The sequence below is a fragment of the Pleurodeles waltl genome, chromosome 7, assembly GCF_031143425.1.
Source record: "Pleurodeles waltl isolate 20211129_DDA chromosome 7, aPleWal1.hap1.20221129, whole genome shotgun sequence".
NCBI lineage: Eukaryota > Metazoa > Chordata > Amphibia > Caudata > Salamandridae > Pleurodeles > Pleurodeles waltl.
In genome coordinates this window covers 11,326,630-11,348,671 of record NC_090446.1, presented here as the reverse complement: position 1 = coordinate 11,348,671, position 22,042 = coordinate 11,326,630, and the positions used below count along the sequence as shown (strand labels likewise).

General features: G+C 49.6%; 22 non-coding genes across 22 annotated transcripts; all 22 read right to left on the bottom strand.

Annotated features, from left to right (window-relative positions):
• Positions 1-98: 98 nt before the first annotated feature.
• On the bottom strand, positions 99-180 carry TRNAS-AGA (transfer RNA serine (anticodon AGA)). Its single transcript has one exon. It is a non-coding gene; the product is annotated as a tRNA-Ser (tRNA).
• Positions 181-2,032: 1,852 nt separating this feature from the next.
• TRNAS-UGA (transfer RNA serine (anticodon UGA)) lies at positions 2,033-2,114 on the bottom strand. Its single transcript has one exon. It is a non-coding gene; the product is annotated as a tRNA-Ser (tRNA).
• A 570-nt stretch (positions 2,115-2,684) lies between these two features.
• Positions 2,685-2,766, bottom strand: TRNAS-UGA (transfer RNA serine (anticodon UGA)). Its single transcript has one exon. It is a non-coding gene; the product is annotated as a tRNA-Ser (tRNA).
• Positions 2,767-2,988: 222 nt separating this feature from the next.
• TRNAS-AGA (transfer RNA serine (anticodon AGA)) lies at positions 2,989-3,070 on the bottom strand. The gene has a single exon. It is a non-coding gene; the product is annotated as a tRNA-Ser (tRNA).
• A 1,861-nt stretch (positions 3,071-4,931) lies between these two features.
• On the bottom strand, positions 4,932-5,013 carry TRNAS-CGA (transfer RNA serine (anticodon CGA)). The gene has a single exon. It is a non-coding gene; the product is annotated as a tRNA-Ser (tRNA).
• Positions 5,014-5,583: 570 nt separating this feature from the next.
• Positions 5,584-5,665, bottom strand: TRNAS-UGA (transfer RNA serine (anticodon UGA)). Its single transcript has one exon. It is a non-coding gene; the product is annotated as a tRNA-Ser (tRNA).
• Positions 5,666-5,887: 222 nt separating this feature from the next.
• Positions 5,888-5,969, bottom strand: TRNAS-AGA (transfer RNA serine (anticodon AGA)). The gene has a single exon. It is a non-coding gene; the product is annotated as a tRNA-Ser (tRNA).
• Positions 5,970-7,820: 1,851 nt separating this feature from the next.
• TRNAS-UGA (transfer RNA serine (anticodon UGA)) lies at positions 7,821-7,902 on the bottom strand. Its single transcript has one exon. It is a non-coding gene; the product is annotated as a tRNA-Ser (tRNA).
• A 570-nt stretch (positions 7,903-8,472) lies between these two features.
• Positions 8,473-8,554, bottom strand: TRNAS-UGA (transfer RNA serine (anticodon UGA)). The gene has a single exon. It is a non-coding gene; the product is annotated as a tRNA-Ser (tRNA).
• A 222-nt stretch (positions 8,555-8,776) lies between these two features.
• Positions 8,777-8,858, bottom strand: TRNAS-AGA (transfer RNA serine (anticodon AGA)). The gene has a single exon. It is a non-coding gene; the product is annotated as a tRNA-Ser (tRNA).
• Positions 8,859-10,709: 1,851 nt separating this feature from the next.
• TRNAS-CGA (transfer RNA serine (anticodon CGA)) lies at positions 10,710-10,791 on the bottom strand. Its single transcript has one exon. It is a non-coding gene; the product is annotated as a tRNA-Ser (tRNA).
• Positions 10,792-11,361: 570 nt separating this feature from the next.
• On the bottom strand, positions 11,362-11,443 carry TRNAS-UGA (transfer RNA serine (anticodon UGA)). The gene has a single exon. It is a non-coding gene; the product is annotated as a tRNA-Ser (tRNA).
• Positions 11,444-11,665: 222 nt separating this feature from the next.
• Positions 11,666-11,747, bottom strand: TRNAS-AGA (transfer RNA serine (anticodon AGA)). The gene has a single exon. It is a non-coding gene; the product is annotated as a tRNA-Ser (tRNA).
• Positions 11,748-13,599: 1,852 nt separating this feature from the next.
• On the bottom strand, positions 13,600-13,681 carry TRNAS-CGA (transfer RNA serine (anticodon CGA)). The gene has a single exon. It is a non-coding gene; the product is annotated as a tRNA-Ser (tRNA).
• A 570-nt stretch (positions 13,682-14,251) lies between these two features.
• On the bottom strand, positions 14,252-14,333 carry TRNAS-UGA (transfer RNA serine (anticodon UGA)). The gene has a single exon. It is a non-coding gene; the product is annotated as a tRNA-Ser (tRNA).
• A 222-nt stretch (positions 14,334-14,555) lies between these two features.
• TRNAS-AGA (transfer RNA serine (anticodon AGA)) lies at positions 14,556-14,637 on the bottom strand. The gene has a single exon. It is a non-coding gene; the product is annotated as a tRNA-Ser (tRNA).
• A 1,851-nt stretch (positions 14,638-16,488) lies between these two features.
• TRNAS-CGA (transfer RNA serine (anticodon CGA)) lies at positions 16,489-16,570 on the bottom strand. Its single transcript has one exon. It is a non-coding gene; the product is annotated as a tRNA-Ser (tRNA).
• A 570-nt stretch (positions 16,571-17,140) lies between these two features.
• On the bottom strand, positions 17,141-17,222 carry TRNAS-UGA (transfer RNA serine (anticodon UGA)). Its single transcript has one exon. It is a non-coding gene; the product is annotated as a tRNA-Ser (tRNA).
• Positions 17,223-17,444: 222 nt separating this feature from the next.
• Positions 17,445-17,526, bottom strand: TRNAS-AGA (transfer RNA serine (anticodon AGA)). Its single transcript has one exon. It is a non-coding gene; the product is annotated as a tRNA-Ser (tRNA).
• A 1,851-nt stretch (positions 17,527-19,377) lies between these two features.
• TRNAS-UGA (transfer RNA serine (anticodon UGA)) lies at positions 19,378-19,459 on the bottom strand. Its single transcript has one exon. It is a non-coding gene; the product is annotated as a tRNA-Ser (tRNA).
• A 570-nt stretch (positions 19,460-20,029) lies between these two features.
• Positions 20,030-20,111, bottom strand: TRNAS-UGA (transfer RNA serine (anticodon UGA)). The gene has a single exon. It is a non-coding gene; the product is annotated as a tRNA-Ser (tRNA).
• Positions 20,112-20,333: 222 nt separating this feature from the next.
• TRNAS-AGA (transfer RNA serine (anticodon AGA)) lies at positions 20,334-20,415 on the bottom strand. Its single transcript has one exon. It is a non-coding gene; the product is annotated as a tRNA-Ser (tRNA).
• Between the last annotated feature and the right edge of the window lie 1,627 nt (positions 20,416-22,042).

The window sequence follows — 22,042 nt, the reverse complement described above, 5'->3', positions numbered from 1 at the left end:
CAGGCCGCTGACCCTATTAGTCCTGCTTTTGGAGCCCGCATTTATGCCAGAAGGTATTTCAAAGAATTATGGGAAAATACTGTTCACAAAAGGGACAGCGTAGTTGGCAAGATTCGAACCTGCGCGGGGATACCCCAATGGATTTCTAGTCCATCGCCTTAACCACTCGGCCACAACTACCCCCACAAGTGAATCTCAACAGGGCACTTTACCTCCATCCGTAGTCTTTTTTCTTTCCGTTCACTGTACCATTTTCCCTGCTCTCCTATACATCATTCCTATTCCACAGAAGACTTTCTAAAGCGTCTCAAGCTAAAAGCAGGCATGCATGTGAAATTAGCACTCCTTGTATGTTCATGTTTTGAGACGGGGGAAAAAAATCAGGCCGGAAGAGGTGGTAGCTTTAACGTCAGGGAGATGGCAGCCACGATAGTCACCATGGCAAAACTTCTGTCTTGGAGGCCATGAATGGACTCCACAGAGAGACGGGTTGGTCTTTACAGGTATGAAAAGAAGTGCCTCGTCCAATCTAGGGCCTGTGGCTAGGCGTTTCCTGAGCTGAATTCTCCTTGGAGGAGAGTGGGCGCGTTCAGTTTCTCTGCAGACTAGTGCCTGACAGGTGAGGGAGGGGGAGCAGGATGCATTTGGCCTGGGTTCATATCTTTCTTCTGTGGCTTTAATGGTCTTTGCTTCATATTCTGTTTTACTGACTGCTTTGCATAGCGGCTGCTCCCTTGTTCTCCCACGCAGGAGGCCCTGAAGAGGAATCCCAAAAATGTCATCTGACGTAGTCGGCAGGATTTGAACATACTTGTGGAGACGCCAAATGATATCTAGTCCATCGCCTTAACCACTTGGTAACGACTACTTGGCTCTGCAAGCGGTGCCCCTTTCAACATAGCCCTTCATGTCTTCACAGGCAACCTCACTGGCTCCTGTCATTCCGCTCTGCTCCTTCCTCTTCCTCAGCAATCCTTTGCACTGGCAAGGTGCTTCTCAAAAAACAAATATAGGCACTCCTGCCAATCCACAAGTATTCCGAAGGCTTTGCTGAGGCCCTCTGCAGCCCTTCTTCTTTACAGCACATCAACTGCTGACCTTTGTTTGCCCTAAGGCTTCTGCTTCCATATTGGAGTCATCCCAGGCTTTGGTGATCCCAGCCGTCAGCCCAGCACCTCAGTTGAGCCTTTGAAAGGCTGTCAGGCCCTGCTCCTCTTTCTGTCTTGATATTCTAGCCACATTACTTAATAGGTGAGTGGAGGCGGGCCCAAGAGAGGGTAGTCTCTATGCAAATGAAGTGCTTGGGCATACCTGGGAGTGTCCTTCTGCAAGCCATTCAGCCTCCTGGCTGGTGGCAGGTTTGTTGAGGAGAGCAAGGCCGTGTTGGGCCAGTCCCAAAGCAAAGGCGAGCTCCTTCAGCAGGAGTCCATTTATGCGAGGGACCCTAAGTTACTCAGGCATATATAATAATCACCTTTAGCCCTTATAGAGAGGTTTTGGCCGATCGGGGCCAAAGGGGCGGTGGGGTCAGAAGGCTCAGGGTAAGGGCCTCAGTAGCCTCACCTCTCTTGTTGCCCTAGGTTGCACTGTGGTCTGGGACCTGGCCAAACGCCAATCCTTTTTAACCACACCTGCAGCTCTGCCTAGGCCGAGAAGCAACAGCAGAGAGCTTCCTTCCTGCCCCTTCCTGTGCTTCCCACCAACCTCCTAAATTGACCCCTGTAGAGGAGCTAGCTGCCTTGTCCTTCCCAACAACAATTTATCCAGGCACTCACCCCAGACAGCAGGCTCGAAAAGCACAGGCAAGGCTTCTCTGCAGCTCCCCAAAATAGACAGATACAGTGTCTGAGAAGCTGTAGGCCTGGGCAGCGTACTCCTTGAGAGTTTTCATGCTGGCATTGCACAGTGCATTGTTTCACATTCTTGTCTTTGTTTTACCTGTGCTCTCAACGTTGTTGAATAATACATGCTTATTCCTGGGAAAGGAGGCATCCAAGGAAAAACCTAACACATCATTGTGAAAGAGCACCGACGTAGTCGGCAGGATTTGAACCTGCGCGGGGACACCCCAATGGATTTCAAGTCCATCGCCTTAACCACTCGGCCACGACTACTCACGAGGGGTGGCTGCCACTTAAGCTGAGGTTCTCACTCTCACAGCAGTCTTTTTCTTTCCCTCAGTTCACTTTGCTCCACTGCCTTCCCATCTTTGCCTATCCGTTCTACCGCAAAAAACACACTCGGTCCATACCTGCATACTGACGTGACTCAAAGGCACTATTATAAAGTTCATGTTCCTGGCCAGAGAAAAGCAAAAAGGAGGTTGTAAAAGAATGCAGTTATGACACTTTAGGAAAATAATGACACTGTCAGACGCCCCAATAAGGCTACTTCCTTCATGCATCTGATACCTCAGATGGAACTTACTGGCGAGATGATAACTGAAGTTCTTTCCCAATCTCCTTGGCTATTACTCGACATGTGTCTTCTCGACAGCTGGGGTGCACAAGTGGCAGGAGTGCCAGACAGGTAGTCTCATGCCTTCTCCGGCTACTCTTTTGATCCCATTCCCTGCCCAGTGTTTCGCCTTCCTTAGCTCTATTGAGAGTGATAGCTATATTCGGCCTGCTTGTGCAGATGCCATTTAATATGAAGTATAAAATATCACCAAAGGTGAAGTAGCACGTAGTCGGCAGGATTTGAACCTACGCGGGGAGACCCCAATGGATTTCAAGTCCATCGCATTAACCACTCGGCCACAACTACTTGCTTAACGCTATGGACCATTTTCAACGTGGCTCGTTTCTATTTCTGCTGGCGGTCTAGCCTCTGGACAGAAGCAGTCCTTTTCTAGAGAGGAAGGCCACAATGGCAAAAGTTTGAGCCCTCCCAGGACGCTGACCCTATTAGTCCTGCTTTTGGAGCCCGCATTTATGCCAAAAGGTATTTCAAAGAATTATGGGAAAATACTGTTCACAAAAGGGACAGCGTAGTTGGCAGGATTCGAACCTGCACGGGGATACCCCAATGGATTTCTAGTCCATCGCCTTAACCACTCAGCCACAACTACCCACACAAGTGAATCTCAACAGGGCACTTTACCTGCATCCGTAGTCTTTTTTCTTTCCGTTCACTGGACCATTTTCCCTGCTCTCCTATACATCATTCCTATTCCACAGAAGACTTTCTAAAGCGTCTCAAGCTAAAAGCAAGCATGCATGTGAAATTAGCACTCCTTGTATGTTCATGTTTTGAGACGGGGGAAAAAAATCAGGCCGAAAGAGGTGGTAGCTTTAACGTCAGGGAGATGGCAGCCACGATAGGCACCATGGCAAAACTTCTGTCTTGGAGGCCATGAATGGACTCCACAGAGAGACGGGTTGGTCTTTACAGGTATGAAAAGAAGTGCCTCGTCCAATCTAGGGCCTGTGGCTAGGCGTTTCCTGAGCTGAATTCTCCTTGGAGGAGAGTGGGCGCGTTCAGTTTCTCTGCAGACTAGTGCCTGACAGGTGAGGGAGGGGGAGCAGGATGCATTTGGCCTGGGTTCATATCTTTCTTCTGTGGCTTTAATGGTATTTGCTTCATATTCTGTTTTACTGACTGCTTTGCATAGAGGCTGCTCCCTTGTTCTCCCACGCAGGAGGCCCTGAAGAGGAATCCCAAAAATGTCATCTGACGTAGTCGGCAGGATTTGAACATACTCGTGGAGACGCCAAATGATATCTATTCCATCGCCTTAACCACATGGTAACGACTACTTGGCTCTGCAAGCGGTGCCCCTTTCAACATAGCCCTTCATGTCTTCACAGGCAACCTCACTGGCTCCAGTCATTCCGCTCTCTCCTTCCTCTTCCTCAGCAATCCTTTGCACTGGCAAGGTGCTTCTCAAAAAACAAATATAGGCACTCCTGCCAATCCACAAGTATTCCGAAGGCTTTGCTGAGGCCCTCTGCAGCCCTTCTTCTTTACAGCACAACAACTGCTGACCTTTGTTTGCCCTAAGGCTTCTGCTTCCATATTGGAGTCATCCCAGGCTTTGGTGATCCCAGCCGTCAGCCCAGCACCTCAGTTGAGCCTTTGAAAGGCTGTCAGGCCCTGCTCCTCTTTCTGTCTTGATATTCTAGCCACATTACTTAATAGGTGAGTGGAGGCGGGCCCAAGAGAGGGTAGTCTCTATGCAAATGAAGTGCTTGGGCATACCTGGGAGTGTCCTTCTGCAAGCCATTCAGCCTCCTGGCTGGTGGCAGGTTTGTTGAGGAGAGCAAGGCCGTGTTGGGCCAGTCCCAAAGCAAAGGCGAGCTCCTTCAGCAGGAGTCCATTTATGCGAGGGACCCTAAGTTACTCAGGCATATATAATAATCACCTTTAGCCCTTATAGAGAGGTTTTGGCCGATCGTGGCCGATCGTGGCCAAAGGGGCGGTGGGGTCAGAAGGCTCAGGGTAAGGGCCTCAGTAGCCTCACCTCTCTTGTTGCCCTAGGTTGCACTGTGGTCTGGGACCTGGCCAAACGCCAATCCTTTTTAACCACACCTGCAGCTCTGCCTAGGCCGAGAAGCAACAGCAGAGAGCTTCCTTCCTGCCCCTTCCTGTGCTTCCCACCAACCTCCTAAATTGACCCCTGTAGAGGAGCTAGCTGCCTTGTCCTTCCCAACAACAATTTATCCAGGCACTCACCCCAGACAGCAGGCTCGAAAAGCACAGGCAAGGCTTCTCTGCAGCTCCCCAAAATAGACAGATACAGTGTCTGAGAAGCTGTAGGCCTGGGCAGCGTACTCCTTGAGAGTTTTCATGCTGGCATTGCACAGTGCATTGTTTCACATTCTTGTCTTTGTTTTACCTGTGCTCTCAACGTTGTTGAATAATACATGCTTATTCCTGGGAAAGGAGGCATCCAAGGAAAAACCTAACACATCATTGTGAAAGAGCACCGACGTAGTCGGCAGGATTTGAACCTGCGCGGGGACACCCCAATGGATTTCGAGTCCATCGCCTTAACCACTCGGCCACGACTACTCACGAGGGGTGGCTGCCACTTAAGCTGAGGTTCTCACTCTCACAGCAGTCTTTTTCTTTCCCTCAGTTCACTCTGCTCCACTGCCTTCCCATCTTTGCCTATCCGTTCTACTGCAAAAAACACACTCGGTCCATACCTGCATACTGACGTGACTCAAAGGCACTATTATAAAGTTCATGTTCCTGGCCAGAGAAAAGCAAAAAGGAGGTTGTAAAAGAATGCAGTTATGACACTTTAGGAAAATAATTACACTGTCAGACGCCCCAATAAGGCTACTTCCTTCATGCATCTGATACCTCAGATGGAACTTACTGGCGAGATGATAACTGAAGTTCTTTCCCAATCTCCTTGGCTATTACTCGACATGTGTCTTGTCGACAGCTTGGGTGCACAAGTGGCAGGAGTGCCAGACAGGTAGTCTCATGCCTTCTCCGGCCACTCTTTTGATCCCATTCCCTGCCCAGTGTTTCGCCTTCCTTAGCTCTATTGAGAGTGATAGCTATATTCGGCCTGCTTGTACAGATGCCATTTAATATAAAGTATAAAATATCACCAAAGGTGAAGTAGCACGTAGTCGGCAGGATTTGAACCTACGCGGGGAGACCCCAATGGATTTCAAGTCCATTGCCTTAACCACACGGCCACGACTACTTGCTTAAAGGTATGGTCCATTTTCAACGTAGCTCGTTTCTATTTCTGCTGCCGGTCTAGCCTCTGGACAGAAGCAGTCCTTTTCTAGAGAGGAAGGCCACAATGGCAAAAGTTTGAGCCCTCCCAGGCCGCTGACCCTATTAGTCCTGCTTTTGGAGCCCGCATTTATGCCAGAAGGTATTTCAAAGAATTATGGGAAAATACTGTTCACAAAAGGGACAGCGTAGTTGGCAAGATTCGAACCTGCGCGGGGATACCCCAATGGATTTCTAGTCCATCGCCTTAACCACTCGGCCACAACTACCCCCACAAGTGAATCTCAACAGGGCACTTTACCTCCATCCGTAGTCTTTTTTCTTTCCGTTCACTGTACCATTTTCCCTGCTCTCCTATACATCATTCCTATTCCACAGAAGACTTTCTAAAGCGTCTCAAGCTAAAAGCAGGCATGCATGTGAAATTAGCACTCCTTGTATGTTCATGTTTTGAGACGGGGGAAAAAAATCAGGCCGAAAGAGGTGGTAGCTTTAATGTCAGGGAGATGGCAGCCACGATAGGCACCATGGCAAAACTTCTGTCTTGGAGGCCATGAATGGACTCCACAGAGAGACGGGTTGGTCTTTACAGGTATGAAAAGAAGTGCCTCGTCCAATCTAGGGCCTGTGGCTAGGCGTTTCCTGAGCTGAATTCTCCTTGGAGGAGAGTGGGCGCGTTCAGTTTCTCTGCAGACTAGTGCCTGACAGGTGAGGGAGGGGGAGCAGGATGCATTTGGCCTGGGTTCATATCTTTCTTCTGTGGCTTTAATGGTCTTTGCTTCATATTCTGTTTTACTGACTGCTTTGCATAGAGGCTGCTCCCTTGTTCTCCCACGCAGGAGGCCCTGAAGAGGAATCCCAAAAATTTCATCTGACGTAGTCGGCAGGATTTGAACATACTCGTGGAGACGCCAAATGATATCTATTCCATCGCCTTAACCACTTGGTAACGACTACTTGGCTCTGCAAGCGGTGCCCCTTTCAACATAGCCCTTCATGTCTTCACAGGCAACCTCACTGGCTCCAGTCATTCCGCTCTCTCCTTCCTCTTCCTCAGCAATCCTTTGCACTGGCAAGGTGCTTCTCAAAAAACAAATATAGGCACTCCTGCCAATCCACAAGTATTCCGAAGGCTTTGCTGAGGCCCTCTGCAGCCCTTCTTCTTTACAGCACAACAACTGCTGACCTTTGTTTGCCCTAAGGCTTCTGCTTCCATATTGGAGTCATCCCAGGCTTTGGTGATCCCAGCCGTCAGCCCAGCACCTCAGTTGAGCCTTTGAAAGGCTGTCAGGCCCTGCTCCTCTTTCTGTCTTGATATTCTAGCCACATTACTTAATAGGTGAGTGGAGGCGGGCCCAAGAGAGGATAGTCTCTATGCAAATGAAGTGCTTGGGCATACCTGGGAGTGTCCTTCTGCAAGCCATTCAGCCTCCTGGCTGGTGGCAGGTTTGTTGAGGAGAGCAAGGCCGTGTTGGGCCAGTCCCAAAGCAAAGGCGAGCTCCTTCAGCAGGAGTCCATTTATGCGAGGGACCCTAAGTTACTCAGGCATATATAATAATCACCTTTAGCCCTTATAGAGAGGTTTTGGCCGATCGGGGCCAAAGGGGCGGTGGGGTCAGAAGGCTCAGGGTAAGGGCCTCAGTAGCCTCACCTCTCTTGTTGCCCTAGGTTGCACTGTGGTCTGGGACCTGGCCAAACGCCAATCCTTTTTAACCACACCTGCAGCTCTGCCTAGGCCGAGAAGCAACAGCAGAGAGCTTCCTTCCTGCCCCTTCCTGTGCTTCCCACCAACCTCCTAAATTGACCCCTGTAGAGGAGCTAGCTGCCTTGTCCTTCCCAACAACAATTTATCCAGGCACTCACCCCAGACAGCAGGCTCGAAAAGCACAGGCAAGGCTTCTCTGCAGCTCCCCAAAATAGACAGATACAGTGTCTGAGAAGCTGTAGGCCTGGGCAGCGTACTCCTTGAGAGTTTTCATGCTGGCATTGCACAGTGCATTGTTTCACATTCTTGTCTTTGTTTTACCTGTGCTCTCAACGTTGTTGAATAATACATGCTTATTCCTGGGAAAGGAGGCATCCAAGGAAAAACCTAACACATCATTGTGAAAGAGCACCGACGTAGTCGGCAGGATTTGAACCTGCGCGGGGACACCCCAATGGATTTCAAGTCCATCGCCTTAACCACTCGGCCACGACTACTCACGAGGGGTGGCTGCCACTTAAGCTGAGGTTCTCACTCTCACAGCAGTCTTTTTCTTTCCCTCAGTTCACTTTGCTCCACTGCCTTCCCATCTTTGCCTATCCGTTCTACCGCAAAAAACACACTCGGTCCATACCTGCATACTGACGTGACTCAAAGGCACTATTATAAAGTTCATGTTCCTGGCCAGAGAAAAGCAAAAAGGAGGTTGTAAAAGAATGCAGTTATGACACTTTAGGAAAATAATGACACTGTCAGACGCCCCAATAAGGCTACTTCCTTCATGCATCTGATACCTCAGATGGAACTTACTGGCGAGATGATAACTGAAGTTCTTTCCCAATCTCCTTGGCTATTACTCGACATGTGTCTTCTCGACAGCTGGGGTGCACAAGTGGCAGGAGTGCCAGACAGGTAGTCTCATGCCTTCTCCGGCTACTCTTTTGATCCCATTCCCTGCCCAGTGTTTCGCCTTCCTTAGCTCTATTGAGAGTGATAGCTATATTCGGCCTGCTTGTGCAGATGCCATTTAATATGAAGTATAAAATATCACCAAAGGTGAAGTAGCACGTAGTCGGCAGGATTTGAACCTACGCGGGGAGACCCCAATGGATTTCAAGTCTATCGCATTAACCACTCGGCCACAACTACTTGCTTAACGCTATGGACCATTTTCAACGTGGCTCGTTTCTATTTCTGCTGGCGGTCTAGCCTCTGGACAGAAGCAGTCCTTTTCTAGAGAGGAAGGCCACAATGGCAAAAGTTTGAGCCCTCCCAGGACGCTGACCCTATTAGTCCTGCTTTTGGAGCCCGCATTTATGCCAAAAGGTATTTCAAAGAATTATGGGAAAATACTGTTCACAAAAGGGACAGCGTAGTTGGCAGGATTCGAACCTGCGCGGGGATACCCCAATGGATTTCTTGTCCATCGCCTTAACCACTCAGCCACAACTACCCACACAAGTGAATCTCAACAGGGCACTTTACCTCCATCCGTAGTCTTTTTTCTTTCCGTTCACTGGACCATTTTCCCTGCTCTCCTATACATCATTCCTATTCCACAGAAGACTTTCTAAAGCGTCTCAAGCTAAAAGCAAGCATGCATGTGAAATTAGCACTCCTTGTATGTTCATGTTTTGAGACGGGGGAAAAAAATCAGGCCGAAAGAGGTGGTAGCTTTAACGTCAGGGAGATGGCAGCCACGATAGGCACCATGGCAAAACTTCTGTCTTGGAGGCCATGAATGGACTCCACAGAGAGACGGGTTGGTCTTTACAGGTATGAAAAGAAGTGCCTCGTCCAATCTAGGGCCTGTGGCTAGGCGTTTCCTGAGCTGAATTCTCCTTGGAGGAGAGTGGGCGCGTTCAGTTTCTCTGCAGACTAGTGCCTGACAGGTGAGGGAGGGGGAGCAGGATGCATTTGGCCTGGGTTCATATCTTTCTTCTGTGGCTTTAATGGTCTTTGCTTCATATTCTGTTTTACTGACTGCTTTGCATAGAGGCTGCTCCCTTGTTCTCCCACGCAGGAGGCCCTGAAGAGGAATCCCAAAAATGTCATCTGACGTAGTCGGCAGGATTTGAACATACTCGTGGAGGCGCCAAATGATATCTATTCCATCGCCTTAACCACTTGGTAACGACTACTTGGCTCTGCAAGCGGTGCCCCTTTCAACATAGCCCTTCATGTCTTCACAGTCAACCTCACTGGCTCCAGTCATTCCGCTCTCTCCTTCCTCTTCCTCAGCAATCCTTTGCACTGGCAAGGTGCTTCTCAAAAAACAAATATAGGCACTCCTGCCAATCCACAAGTATTCCGAAGGCTTTGCTGAGGCCCTCTGCAGCCCTTCTTCTTTACAGCACAACAACTGCTGACCTTTGTTTGCCCTAAGGCTTCTGCTTCCATATTGGAGTCATCCCAGGCTTTGGTGATCCCAGCCGTCAGCCCAGCACCTCAGTTGAGCCTTTGAAAGGCTGTCAGGCCCTGCTCCTCTTTCTGTCTTGATATTCTAGCCTCATTACTTAATAGGTGAGTGGAGGCGGGCCCAAGAGAGGGTAGTCTCTATGCAAATGAAGTGCTTGGGCATACCTGGGAGTGTCCTTCTGCAAGCCATTCAGCCTCCTGGCTGGTGGCAGGTTTGTTGAGGAGAGCAAGGCCGTGTTGGGCCAGTCCCAAAGCAAAGGCGAGCTCCTTCAGCAGGAGTCCATTTATGCGAGGGACCCTAAGTTACTCAGGCATATATAATAATCACCTTTATCCCTTATAGAGAGGTTTTGGCCGATCGGGGCCAAAGGGGCGGTGGGGTCAGAAGGCTCAGGGTAAGGGCCTCAGTAGCCTCACCTCTCTTGTTGCCCTAGGTTGCACTGTGGTCTGGGACCTGGCCAAACGCCAATCCTTTTTAACCACACCTGCAGCTCTGCCTAGGCCGAGAAGCAACAGCAGAGAGCTTCCTTCCTGCCCCTTCCTGTGCTTCCCACCAACCTCCTAAATTGACCCCTGTAGAGGAGCTAGCTGCCTTGTCCTTCCCAACAACAATTTATCCAGGCACTCACCCCAGACAGCAGGCTCGAAAAGCACAGGCAAGGCTTCTCTGCAGCTCCCCAAAATAGACAGATACAGTGTCTGAGAAGCTGTAGGCCTGGGCAGCGTACTCCTTGAGAGTTTTCATGCTGGCATTGCACAGTGCATTGTTTCACATTCTTGTCTTTGTTTTACCTGTGCTCTCAACGTTGTTGAATAATACATGCTTATTCCTGGGAAAGGAGGCATCCAAGGAAAAACCTAACACATCATTGTGAAAGAGCACCGACGTAGTCGGCAGGATTTGAACCTGCGCAGGGACACCCCAATGGATTTCGAGTCCATCGCCTTAACCACTCGGCCACGACTACTCACGAGGGGTGGCTGCCACTTAAGCTGAGGTTCTCACTCTCACAGCAGTCTTTTTCTTTCCCTCAGTTCACTCTGCTCCACTGCCTTCCCATCTTTGCCTATCCGTTCTACTGCAAAAAACACACCCGGTCCATACCTGCATACTGACGTGACTCAAAGGCACTATTATAAAGTTCATGTTCCTGGCCAGAGAAAAGCAAAAAGGAGGTTGTAAAAGAATGCAGTTATGACACTTTAGGAAAATAATGACACTGTCAGACGCCCCAATAAGGCTACTTCCTTCATGCATCTGATACCTCAGATGGAACTTACTGGCGAGATGATAACTGAAGTTCTTTCCCAATCTCCTTGGCTATTACTCGACATGTGTCTTCTCGACAGCTGGGGTGCACAAGTGGCAGGAGTGCCAGACAGGTAGTCTCATGCCTTCTCCGGCCACTCTTTTGATCCCATTCCCTGCCCAGTGTTTCGCCTTCCTTAGCTCTATTGAGAGTGATAGCTATATTCGGCCTGCTTGTGCAGATGCCATTTAATATGAAGTATAAAATATCACCAAAGGTGAAGTAGCACGTAGTCGGCAGGATTTGAACCTACGCGGGGAGACCCCAATGGATTTCAAGTCCATTGCCTTAACCACACGGCCACGACTACTTGCTTAAAGGTATGGTCCATTTTCAACGTAGCTCGTTTCTATTTCTGCTGGCGGTCTAGCCTCTGGACAGAAGCAGTCCTTTTCTAGAGAGGAAGGCCACAATGGCAAAAGTTTGAGCCCTCCCAGGCCGCTGACCCTATTAGTCCTGCTTTTGGAGCCCGCATTTATGCCAGAAGGTATTTCAAAGAATTATGGGAAAATACTGTTCACAAAAGGGACAGCGTAGTTGGCAGGATTCGAACCTGCGCGGGGATATCCCAATGGATTTCTAGTCCATCGCCTTAACCACTAGGCCACAACTACCCCCACAAGTGAATCTCAACAGGGCACTTTACCTCCATCCGTAGTCTTTTTTCTTTCCGTTCACTGTACCATTTTCCCTGCTCTCCTATACATCATTCCTATTCCACAGAAGACTTTCTAAAGCGTCTCAAGCTAAAAGCAAGCATGCATGTGAAATTAGCACTCCTTGTATGTTCATGTTTTGAGACGGGGGAAAAAAATCAGGCCGGAAGAGGTGGTAGCTTTAACGTCAGGGAGATGGCAGCCACGATAGTCACCATGGCAAAACTTCTGTCTTGGAGGCCATGAATGGACTCCACAGAGAGACGGGTTGGTCTTTACAGGTATGAAAAGAAGTGCCTCGTCCAATCTAGGGCCTGTGGCTAGGCATTTCCTGAGCTGAATTCTCCTTGGAGGAGAGTGGGCGCGTTCAGTTTCTCTGCAGACTAGTGCCTGACAGGTGAGGGAGGGGGAGCAGGATGCATTTGGCCTGGGTTCATATCTTTCTTCTGTGGCTTTAATGGTCTTTGCTTCATATTCTGTTTTACTGACTGCTTTGCATAGAGGCTGCTCCCTTGTTCTCCCACGCAGGAGGCCCTGAAGAGGAATCCCAAAAATGTCATCTGACGTAGTCGGCAGGATTTGAACATACTCGTGGAGACGCCAAATGATATCTAGTCCATCGCCTTAACCACTTGGTAACGACTACTTGGCTCTGCAAGCGGTGCCCCTTTCAACATAGCCCTTCATGTCTTCACAGGCAACCTCACTGGCTCCTGTCATTCCGCTCTGCTCCTTCCTCTTCCTCAGCAATCCTTTGCACTGGCAAGGTGCTTCTCAAAAAACAAATATAGGCACTCCTGCCAATCCACAAGTATTCCGAAGGCTTTGCTGAGGCCCTCTGCAGCCCTTCTTCTTTACAGCACATCAACTGCTGACCTTTGTTTGCCCTAAGGCTTCTGCTTCCATATTGGAGTCATCCCAGGCTTTGGTGATCCCAGCCGTCAGCCCAGCACCTCAGTTGAGCCTTTGAAAGGCTGTCAGGCCCTGCTCCTCTTTCTGTCTTGATATTCTAGCCACATTACTTAATAGGTGAGTGGAGGCGGGCCCAAGAGAGGGTAGTCTCTATGCAAATGAAGTGCTTGGGCATACCTGGGAGTGTCCTTCTGCAAGCCATTCAGCCTCCTGGCTGGTGGCAGGTTTGTTGAGGAGAGCAAGGCCGTGTTGGGCCAGTCCCAAAGCAAAGGCGAGCTCCTTCAGCAGGAGTCCATTTATGCGAGGGACCCTAAGTTACTCAGGCATATATAATAATCACCTTTAGCCCTTATAGAGAGGTTTTGGCCGATCGGGGCCAAAGGGGCGGTGGGGTCCGAAGGCTCAGGGTAAGGGCCTCAGTAGCCTCACCTCTCTTGTTGCCCTAGGTTGCACTGTGGTCTGGGACCTGGCCAAACGCCAATCCTTTTTAACCACACCTGCAGCTCTGCCTAGGCCGAGAAGCAACAGCAGAGAGCTTCCGTCCTGCCCCTTCCTGTGCTTCCCACCAACCTCCTAAATTGACCCCTGTAGAGGAGCTAGCTGCCTTGTCCTTCCCAACAACAATTTATCCAGGCACTCACCCCAGACAGCAGGCTCGAAAAGCACAGGCAAGGCTTCTCTGCAGCTCCCCAAAATAGACAGATACAGTGTCTGAGAAGCTGTAGGCCTGGGCAGCGTACTCCTTGAGAGTTTTCATGCTGGCATTGCACAGTGCATTGTTTCACATTCTTGTCTTTGTTTTACCTGTGCTCTCAACGTTGTTGAATAATACATGCTTATTCCTGGGAAAGGAGGCATCCAAGGAAAAACCTAACACATCATTGTGAAAGAGCACCGACGTAGTCGGCAGGATTTGAACCTGCGCGGGGACACCCCAATGGATTTCGAGTCCATCGCCTTAACCACTCGGCCACGACTACTCACGAGGGGTGGCTGCCACTTAAGCTGAGGTTCTCACTCTCACAGCAGTCTTTTTCTTTCCCTCAGTTCACTCTGCTCCACTGCCTTCCCATCTTTGCCTATCCGTTCTACTGCAAAAAACACACTCGGTCCATACCTGCATACTGACGTGACTCAAAGGCACTATTATAAAGTTCATGTTCCTGGCCAGAGAAAAGCAAAAAGGAGGTTGTAAAAGAATGCAGTTATGACACTTTAGGAAAATAATGACACTGTCAGACGCCCCAATAAGGCTACTTCCTTCATGCATCTGATACCTCAGATGGAACTTACTGGCGAGATGATAACTGAAGTTCTTTCCCAATCTCCTTGGCTATTACTCGACATGTGTCTTCTCGACAGCTTGGGTGCACAAGTGGCAGGAGTGCCAGACAGGTAGTCTCATGCCTTCTCCGGCCACTCTTTTGATCCCATTCCCTGCCCAGTGTTTCGCCTTCCTTAGCTCTATTGAGAGTGATAGCTATATTCGGCCTGCTTGTGCAGATGCCATTTAATATGAAGTATAAAATATCACCAAAGGTGAAGTAGCACGTAGTCGGCAGGATTTGAACCTACGCGGGGAGACCCCAATGGATTTCAAGTCCATTGCCTTAACCACACGGCCACGACTACTTGCTTAAAGGTATGGTCCATTTTCAACGTAGCTCGTTTCCATTTCTGCTGGCGGTCTAGCCTCTGGACAGAAGCAGTCCTTTTCTAGAGAGGAAGGCCACAATGGCAAAAGTTTGAGCCCTCCCAGGACGCTGACCCTATTAGTCCTGCTTTTGGAGCCCGCATTTATGCCAGAAGGTATTTCAAAGAATTATGGGAAAATACTGTTCACAAAAGGGACAGCGTAGTTGGCAAGATTCGAACCTGCGCGGGGATACCCCAATGGATTTCTAGTCCATCGCCTTAACCACTCAGCCACAACTACCCACACAAGTGAATCTCAACAGGGCACTTTACCTCCATCCGTAGTCTTTTTTCTTTCCGTTCACTGGACCATTTTCCTGCTCTCCTATACATCATTCCTATTCCACAGAAGACTTTCTAAAGCGTCTCAAGCTAAAAGCAGGCATGCATGTGAAATTAGCACTCCTTGTATGTTCATGTTTTGAGACGGGGGAAAAAAATCAGGCCGGAAGAGGTGGTAGCTTTAACGTCAGGGAGATGGCAGCCACGATAGTCACCATGGCAAAACATCTGTCTTGGAGGCCATGAATGGACTCCACAGAGAGACGGGTTGGTCTTTACAGGTATGAAAAGAAGTGCCTCGTCCAATCTAGGGCCTGTGGCTAGGCGTTTCCTGAGCTGAATTCTCCTTGGAGGAGAGTGGGCGCGTTCAGTTTCTCTGCAGACTAGTGCCTGACAGGTGAGGGAGGGGGAGCAGGATGCATTTGGCCTGGGTTCATATCTTTCTTCTGTGGCTTTAATGGTCTTTGCTTCATATTCTGTTTTACTGACTGCTTTGCATAGAGGCTGCTCCCTTGTTCTCCCACGCAGGAGGCCCTGAAGAGGAATCCCAAAAATGTCATCTGACGTAGTCGGCAGGATTTGAACATACTCGTGGAGACGCCAAATGATATCTAGTCCATCGCCTTAACCACTTGGTAACGACTACTTGGCTCTGCAAGCGGTGCCCCTTTCAACATAGCCCTTCATGTCTTCACAGGCAACCTCACTGGCTCCTGTCATTCCGCTCTGCTCCTTCCTCTTCCTCAGCAATCCTTTGCACTGGCAAGGTGCTTCTCAAAAAACAAATATAGGCACTCCTGCCAATCCACAAGTATTCCGAAGGCTTTGCTGAGGCCCTCTGCAGCCCTTCTTCTTTACAGCACATCAACTGCTGACCTTTGTTTGCCCTAAGGCTTCTGCTTCCATATTGGAGTCATCCCAGGCTTTGGTGATCCCAGCCGTCAGCCCAGCACCTCAGTTGAGCCTTTGAAAGGCTGTCAGGCCCTGCTCCTCTTTCTGTCTTGATATTCTAGCCACATTACTTAATAGGTGAGTGGAGGCGGGCCCAAGAGAGGGTAGTCTCTATGCAAATGAAGTGCTTGGGCATACCTGGGAGTGTCCTTCTGCAAGCCATTCAGCCTCCTGGCTGGTGGCAGGTTTGTTGAGGAGAGCAAGGCCGTGTTGGGCCAGTCCCAAAGCAAAGGCGAGCTCCTTCAGCAGGAGTCCATTTATGCGAGGGACCCTAAGTTACTCAGGCATATATAATAATCACCTTTAGCCCTTATAGAGAGGTTTTGGCCGATTGGGGCCAAAGGGGCGGTGGGGTCAGAAGGCTCAGGGTAAGGGCCTCAGTAGCCTCACCTCTCTTGTTGCCCTAGGTTGCACTGTGGTCTGGGACCTGGCCAAACGCCAATCCTTTTTAACCACACCTGCAGCTCTGCCCAGGCCGAGAAGCAACAGCAGAGAGCTTCCTTCCTGCCCCTTCCTGTGCTTCCCACCAACCTCCTAAATTGACCCCTGTAGAGGAGCTAGCTGCCTTGTCCTTCCCAACAACAATTTATCCAGGCACTCACCCCAGACAGCAGGCTCGAAAAGCACAGGCAAGGCTTCTCTGCTGCTCCCCAAAATAGACAGATACAGTGTCTGAGAAGCTGTAGGCCTGGGCAGCGTACTCCTTGAGAGTTTTCATGCTGGCATTGCACAGTGCATTGTTTCACATTCTTGTCTTTGTTTTACCTGTGCTCTCAACGTTGTTGAATAATACATGCTTATTCCTGGGAAAGGAGGCATCCAAGGAAAAACCTAACACATCATTGTGAAAGAGCACCGACGTAGTCGGCAGGATTTGAACCTGCGCGGGGACACCCCAATGGATTTCGAGTCCATCGCCTTAACCACTCGGCCACGACTACTCACGAGGGGTGGCTGCCACTTAAGCTGAGGTTCTCACTCTCACAGCAGTCTTTTTCTTTCCCTCAGTTCACTCTGCTCCAGTGCCTTCCCATCTTTGCCCATCCGTTCTACTGCAAAAAACACACTCGGTCCATACCTGCATACTGACGTGACTCAAAGGCACTATTATAAAGTTCATGTTCCTGGCCAGAGAAAAGCAAAAAGGAGGTTGTAAAAGAATGCAGTTATGACACTTTAGGAAAATAATGACACTGTCAGACGCCCCAATAAGGCTACTTCCTTCATGCATCTGATACCTCAGATGGAACTTACTACCGAGATGATAACTGAAGTTCTTTCCCAATCTCCTTGGCTATTACTCGACATGTGTCTTCTCGACAGCAGGGGTGCACAAGTGGCAGGAGTGCCAGACAGGTAGTCTCATGCCTTCTCCGGCCACTCTTTTGATCCCATTCCCTGCCCAGTGTTTCGCCTTCCTTAGCTCTATTGAGAGTGATAGCTATATTCGGCCTGCTTGTGCAGATGCCATTTAATATGAAGTATAAAATATCACCAAAGGTGAAGTAGCACGTAGTCGGCAGGATTTGAACCTACGTGGGGAGACCCCAATGGATTTCAAGTCCATCGCCTTAACCACTCGGCCACAACTACTTGCTTAAAGCTATGGTCCATTTTCAACGTAGCTCGTTTCTATTTCTGCTGGCGGTCTAGCCTCTGGACAGAAGCAGTCCTTTTCTAGAGAGGAAGGCCACAATGGCAAAAGTTTGAGCCCTCCCAGGCCGCTGACCCTATTAGTCCTGCTTTTGGAGCCCGCATTTATGCCAAAAGGTATTTCAAAGAATTATGGGAAAATACTGTTCACAAAAGGGACAGTGTAGTTGGCAGGATTCTAACCTGCACGGGGATACCCCAATGGATTTCTAGTCCATCGCCTTAACCACTCAGCCACAACTACCCACACAAGTGAATCTCAACAGGGCACTTTACCTCCATCCGTAGTCTTTTTTCTTTCCGTTCACTGGACCATTTTCCCTGCTCTCCTATACATCATTCCTATTCCACAGAAGACTTTCTAAAGCGTCTCAAGCTAAAAGCAGGCATGCATGTGAAATTAGCACTCCTTGTATGTTCATGTTTTGAGACGGGGGAAAAAAATCAGGCCGAAAGAGGTGGTAGCTTTAATGTCAGGGAGATGGCAGCCACGATAGGCACCATGGCAAAACTTCTGTCTTGGAGGCCATGAATGGACTCCACAGAGAGACGGGTTGGTCTTTACAGGTATGAAAAGAAGTGCCTCGTCCAATCTAGGGCCTGTGGCTAGGCGTTTCCTGAGCTGAATTCTCCTTGGAGGAGAGTGGGCGTGTTCAGTTTCTCTGCAGACTAGTGCCTGACAGGTGAGGGAGGGGGAGCAGGATGCATTTGGCCTGGGTTCATATCTTTCTTCTGTGGCTTTAATGGTCTTTGCTTCATATTCTGTTTTACTGACTGCTTTGCATAGAGGCTGCTCCCTTGTTCTCCCACGCAGGAGGCCCTGAAGAGGAATCCCAAAAATTTCATCTGACGTAGTCGGCAGGATTTGAACATACTCGTGGAGACGCCAAATGATATCTATTCCATCGCCTTAACCACTTGGTAACGACTACTTGGCTCTGCAAGCGGTGCCCCTTTCAACATAGCCCTTCATGTCTTCACAGGCAACCTCACTGGCTCCAGTCATTCCGCTCTCTCCTTCCTCTTCCTCAGCAATCCTTTGCACTGGCAAGGTGCTTCTCAAAAAACAAATATAGGCACTCCTGCCAATCCACAAGTATTCAGAAGGCTTTGCTGAGGCCCTCTGCAGCCCTTCTTCTTTACAGCACAACAACTGCTGACCTTTGTTTGCCCTAAGGCTTCTGCTTCCATATTGGAGTCATCCCAGGCTTTGGTGATCCCAGCCGTCAGCCCAGCACCTCAGTTGAGCCTTTGAAAGGCTGTCAGGCCCTGCTCCTCTTTCTGTCTTGATATTCTAGCCACATTACTTAATAGGTGAGTGGAGGCGGGCCCAAGAGAGGATAGTCTCTATGCAAATGAAGTGCTTGGGCATACCTGGGAGTGTCCTTCTGCAAGCCATTCAGCCTCCTGGCTGGTGGCAGGTTTGTTGAGGAGAGCAAGGCCGTGTTGGGCCAGTCCCAAAGCAAAGGCGAGCTCCTTCAGCAGGAGTCCATTTATGCGAGGGACCCTAAGTTACTCAGGCATATATAATAATCACCTTTAGCCCTTATAGAGAGGTTTTGGCCGATCGGGGCCAAAGGGGCGGTGGGGTCAGAAGGCTCAGGGTAAGGGCCTCAGTAGCCTCACCTCTCTTGTTGCCCTAGGTTGCACTGTGGTCTGGGACCTGGCCAAACGCCAATCCTTTTTAACCACACCTGCAGCTCTGCCTAGGCCGAGAAGCAACAGCAGAGAGCTTCCTTCCTGCCCCTTCCTGTGCTTCCCACCAACCTCCTAAATTGACCCCTGTAGAGGAGCTAGCTGCCTTGTCCTTCCCAACAACAATTTATCCAGGCACTCACCCCAGACAGCAGGCTCGAAAAGCACAGGCAAGGCTTCTCTGCAGCTCCCCAAAATAGACAGATACAGTGTCTGAGAAGCTGTAGGCCTGGGCAGCGTACTCCTTGAGAGTTTTCATGCTGGCATTGCACAGTGCATTGTTTCACATTCTTGTCTTTGTTTTACCTGTGCTCTCAACGTTGTTGAATAATACATGCTTATTCCTGGGAAAGGAGGCATCCAAGGAAAAACCTAACACATCATTGTGAAAGAGCACCGACGTAGTCGGCAGGATTTGAACCTGCGCGGGGACACCCCAATGGATTTCAAGTCCATCGCCTTAACCACTCGGCCACGACTACTCACGAGGGGTGGCTGCCACTTAAGCTGAGGTTCTCACTCTCACAGCAGTCTTTTTCTTTCCCTCAGTTCACTTTGCTCCACTGCCTTCCCATCTTTGCCTATCCGTTCTACCGCAAAAAACACACTCGGTCCATACCTGCATACTGACGTGACTCAAAGGCACTATTATAAAGTTCATGTTCCTGGCCAGAGAAAAGCAAAAAGGAGGTTGTAAAAGAATGCAGTTATGACACTTTAGGAAAATAATGACACTGTCAGACGCCCCAATAAGGCTACTTCCTTCATGCATCTGATACCTCAGATGGAACTTACTGGCGAGATGATAACTGAAGTTCTTTCCCAATCTCCTTGGCTATTACTCGACATGTGTCTTCTCGACAGCTGGGGTGCACAAGTGGCAGGAGTGCCAGACAGGTAGTCTCATGCCTTCTCCGGCTACTCTTTTGATCCCATTCCCTGCCCAGTGTTTCGCCTTCCTTAGCTCTATTGAGAGTGATAGCTATATTCGGCCTGCTTGTGCAGATGCCATTTAATATGAAGTATAAAATATCACCAAAGGTGAAGTAGCACGTAGTCGGCAGGATTTGAACCTACGCGGGGAGACCCCAATGGATTTCAAGTCTATCGCATTAACCACTCGGCCACAACTACTTGCTTAACGCTATGGACCATTTTCAACGTGGCTCGTTTCTATTTCTGCTGGCGGTCTAGCCTCTGGACAGAAGCAGTCCTTTTCTAGAGAGGAAGGCCACAATGGCAAAAGTTTGAGCCCTCCCAGGACGCTGACCCTATTAGTCCTGCTTTTGGAGCCCGCATTTATGCCAAAAGGTATTTCAAAGAATTATGGGAAAATACTGTTCACAAAAGGGACAGCGTAGTTGGCAGGATTTGAACCTGCGCGGGGATACCCCAATGGATTTCTTGTCCATCGCCTTAACCACTCAGCCACAACTACCCACACAAGTGAATCTCAACAGGGCACTTTACCTCCATCCGTAGTCTTTTTTCTTTCCGTTCACTGGACCATTTTCCCTGCTCTCCTATACATCATTCCTATTCCACAGAAGACTTTCTAAAGCGTCTCAAGCTAAAAGCAAGCATGCATGTGAAATTAGCACTCCTTGTATGTTCATGTTTTGAGACGGGGGAAAAAAATCAGGCCGAAAGAGGTGGTAGCTTTAACGTCAGGGAGATGGCAGCCACGATAGGCACCATGGCAAAACTTCTGTCTTGGAGGCCATGAATGGACTCCACAGAGAGACGGGTTGGTCTTTACAGGTATGAAAAGAAGTGCCTCGTCCAATCTAGGGCCTGTGGCTAGGCGTTTCCTGAGCTGAATTCTCCTTGGAGGAGAGTGGGCGCGTTCAGTTTCTCGGCAGACTAGTGCCTGACAGGTGAGGGAGGGGGAGCAGGATGCATTTGGCCTGGGTTCATATCTTTCTTCTGTGGCTTTAATGGTCTTTGCTTCATATTCTGTTTTACTGACTGCTTCGCATAGAGGCTGCTCCCTTGTTCTCCCACGCAGGAGGCCCTGAAGAGGAATCCCAAAAATGTCATCTGACGTAGTCGGCAGGATTTGAACATACTCGTGGAGGCGCCAAATGATATCTATTCCATCGCCTTAACCACTTGGTAACGACTACTTGGCTCTGCAAGCGGTGCCCCTTTCAACATAGCCCTTCATGTCTTCACAGTCAACCTCACTGGCTCCAGTCATTCCGCTCTCTCCTTCCTCTTCCTCAGCAATCCTTTGCACTGGCAAGGTGCTTCTCAAAAAACAAATATAGGCACTCCTGCCAATCCACAAGTATTCCGAAGGCTTTGCTGAGGCCCTCTGCAGCCCTTCTTCTTTACAGCACAACAACTGCTGACCTTTGTTTGCCCTAAGGCTTCTGCTTCCATATTGGAGTCATCCCAGGCTTTGGTGATCCCAGCCGTCAGCCCAGCACCTCAGTTGAGCCTTTGAAAGGCTGTCAGGCCCTGCTCCTCTTTCTGTCTTGATATTCTAGCCACATTACTTAATAGGTGAGTGGAGGCGGGCCCAAGAGAGGGTAGTCTCTATGCAAATGAAGTGCTTGGGCATACCTGGGAGTGTCCTTCTGCAAGCCATTCAGCCTCCTGGCTGGTGGCAGGTTTGTTGAGGAGAGCAAGGCCGTGTTGGGCCAGTCCCAAAGCAAAGGCGAGCTCCTTCAGCAGGAGTCCATTTATGCGAGGGACCCTAAGTTACTCAGGCATATATAATAATCACCTTTATCCCTTATAGAGAGGTTTTGGCCGATCGTGGCCGATCGGGGCCAAAGGGGCGGTGGGGTCAGAAGGCTCAGGGTAAGGGCCTCAGTAGCCTCACCTCTCTTGTTGCCCTAGGTTGCACTGTGGTCTGGGACCTGGCCAAACGCCAATCCTTTTTAACCACACCTGCAGCTCTGCCTAGGCCGAGAAGCAACAGCAGAGAGCTTCCTTCCTGCCCCTTCCTGTGCTTCCCACCAACCTCCTAAATTGACCCCTGTAGAGGAGCTAGCTGCCTTGTCCTTCCCAACAACAATTTATCCAGGCACTCACCCCAGACAGCAGGCTCGAAAAGC